The following is a 3,536-nucleotide window of genomic DNA, read 5'->3' on the forward strand; positions in this document are numbered from 1 at the left end:
GTTTCTACTCTCTTATTGCTGTTGTTGTTGTCAACCATTTTACCCTTGTCTCTGTAGTCTGTTCTTTGAGGAGGAGGAGAAAGGGGGTCCCTTTTGATCGTGTATGTGCCAGAATGAAGGATAGATCAACCTTAGAAATGGGAAAAACAATGGAATCGACAAAAAACAGTGTTAGCAGATTAGAGCAGATAATAATAATAATAGCACATTGTTTGAAATAAGCGTCCTAAATGCAAGGGACCTCATTGAGCCAGAGGTAGGCCTAAGACGACATATAAGTGATGCATAATAACTAATTCAAGCCTTATTTTCCAATTTGGAGCTTAGAGTTAGAGAAATAAAGAAAAAAATGATCTTTATTGAATAATTTCAAATTATTACATCAAACTAAAGCAAAACTAGAAATAATCTAAAGGACTAGGGATAACAAATAGGCAAAATAGAAATACTAAAAAAAAACTTCAATCATAGTGGTCTCCAATGTTTGGTGCAATTTGCTCCATCATTTCTGGGGTCACGTCATAATCATTGTTCAGAAGGTTGTGAGCCCATATTCTTTCCATCTCGTCACCAAAACCAGGAAGGCCTCATTCGCTTAAGTCCCTATGTTCAGCATCCTCCAAGATCCATACTTAATACTCGGGTTTGCAGTAGGTCTATCTTCTCTGATGTTGATGGTTCTCACTCCTTTCCACCTTTGTAGTATGGTGTCAACTTGTGGTGTTTCTGGCCCAAAATCATACCTATAATGACCCATATAGGATCGTAAATGTATCATTTAGACTTGTCCAAATTGGTTGAGGGCTCGGAGTGGTGCATATGGTTGAACTCCATTTAGTCCAATAAGCTCGATGAAATAGAGCTCATGTCCTCTAACCATGGCGCGACGAAACCCTAACCAGTGATTCTTCAATTGGATTTGATTACCAGACCTCCCTCTTAGATACCTAAACCAATCTTTCGTTCCCACTTGGCGGAGAAATGCAACATTCTTGTGGGGTGAGTAAAGATTTTGCTTCCCATGTCGTCCAAGATGTCTATCATGTCCTCTCTTTAGTAGAAGTGTTCGGCAGCCCATAGTTGTAACAAAAGATTACAGCCCTCAAAATATCTCTTACCGTCGACGCATACGGATAAAGCCCTTATCATTTTAGCAAGTATCAGGGGCACTATAGTCTTAGCAGGATTTTGTCCTCCTAGAGCTAACATTCGGACCACATGACCTAAGGTAGTGCTAATTTTTCCCTCCTTCATAGGAAAGATTAAGGAACCCAGTAGTGTGATAACGAAAGCTTTAAGACGATATTTCTGCAATTGTCTAGCAGAACACCCAAACTCTTTGTTGAAATGTTTATGACCCTTCTCGTTACAAAAGCGGTGGTACAAAAATTCTATTGAAATCCACCCTTTATCTAAACAATCCATCTCCCGATTACGCTTCAATCCTAGACTCCTCAAAAACTTCTTCGGTGATTGTTTGTGTGGCACATTCATTTGCTGCCCTTGAAAGGGAAGGCTAACAAACCCTCAAATTTCCTCGAGTGTTGGAGTTAGCTCAAAGTCCCTAAATTTGAAAACCAATCTTGCAGGGTCCAAAATTTCAGCTGGGCCATAATCATGTAGTGATTAGGTTCAACAAATAACAGAAAGGTCAATCCACCCAGTAGTTTGCAAATTTTAGACTCATGGTCCTTCTTGATATTCACTCACCATCTCTTCAGAAGATCATTTGCTTTTGTGACCATTTGCGTGTTGGGGAAGTTGGGAGCGGCCATGACTGCAAACAAACAACAAACAAGTTCTAAACTCCAATTTGGCATAAATTAGGCTTGATTTAGTTATTGTGACCACATTGATAGATAATATGCAATTTGTCTAAAGGGTGTTGCAACCCTTTAAACAATAGGGTGACTACTAATTGTGTGGATTGACACCAAGGATCAAGCCACCTAAGGTTTATGCAACATGTATGACCTAATTGAAAATTCTAAGAGTGGTCTTAACACAAACTTGAAAGGAATTCTATGCGAGAAGGCACATGGTTCCACGGAAGTAAAACTATCTGCATCTGTCATGCCTCAGCCATCTCTCTAATATAGGGTGTTTAAAGAGAATTAGAGTATTTGTGATATGTGCATAGTCACACACCATCACGAAAACAAAATAAAAAGAGGAAGAGGGTCCCAATTGGAGGAAATATGAGCAGAATGTCAATTTTATCAAAGCGGTAACATTTAGCACTTAGGTGGAAAGCAGTAACACATAAGCAATTTATGAAAAGTGATAAGTAAGCAAACAAGTAAATAAATGCATACATAAACAAAAGGAAATAAACATACAAACATATTGGAGAATCAAACAGATAAGAAAAGAGGGTATGGATTAAGCATGCGAGCAAACAAATTAGGAGAAAAGGAGGGAATTACACATGAAAATAAACAAATAAGGAAGAGGGAAAGGGTGAAACATGGAAAATACACAATAAACAAGGAAACAACTAAACAAATAAATCAAGATAATATTTAAACAAGGAGATAACACTACTAAAAAAACTGTAAACAGAGACCTAAAAAAGAGACCTCATGAGGTCTGTTTTTGGGAAAAGAGACCTAAAAAGAGACCGCAACGATAGGTCGCTAATATGTAGGTGGCTTTTTTGTAGAGACCTCATAAGGTCGCCAAATAGAGACGTCACGAGGTCGCCAATTATTTTTCCAGATTTCTTAAGAAAGAGACCTCATTAGGTCGCTAATTTATTATTTTATTTTATTTTATTCTTAATGAAAGAGACGTTGTGAGGTCACTATTTTACTATTTATTTTAATTTTATTTTTATAAAAAGAGACCTCATGAGGTCTTATCTAGAAAAGAGACCTCGTGAGGTTGGTTTCTCTCATTGCCTCCAAAACAAAATTGTCAAAACGAGACCTCACGAGGTCTCTTTAATGCATTTCTAAAAAATAAATTGCAGTACAGAGACCACATGAGGTCTCTTTTTTGCATTTTCTGGAAAATAAAAAAAATTGATAGCTTATCGTTGCTTTTGCAGCTATGCACCTGCTATTTTTATTCAATTCAGTAATATATATATTATTAATCAACTAAATCAAGCTCAAAGAGCAGTCAACAATCAATCAATACAACAAAATACATTTAGTAAATATCCTCTTATCAACTCAATATGAAAATCAACATAATATGTTTACTAAAGTAATGCATAAACAAACTTAAATTTCCCCTGCCCTGTCCTTATTGACATCATGTGATTTCTAGGAATTATGGGCTTCAACCAGCTCAACTTTTTCTCCATTTTCATTGTCACAAAAGATTCCCTTAAGGTTTGATTTTCAAACAAGTCCATAGCAGTATTATATAGTCAGCCTCCTATCAATTCCTGACATATCGTTTAGAGACACAACACAATAAGCTATCGAATACGGATCATCTTTCTGATTCTGATCCATGTCGCTGCTCTTTGATCCTTTTGGATTGTCCGGACCAACACCGTTCCTTTTATTGGAACTGGATTTTGGTAG

Source organism: Solanum verrucosum, unplaced genomic scaffold (assembly GCF_900185275.1).
Source record: "Solanum verrucosum unplaced genomic scaffold, falcon-dt-bn FXZP01000031.1, whole genome shotgun sequence".
Lineage (NCBI taxonomy): Eukaryota > Viridiplantae > Streptophyta > Magnoliopsida > Solanales > Solanaceae > Solanum > Solanum verrucosum.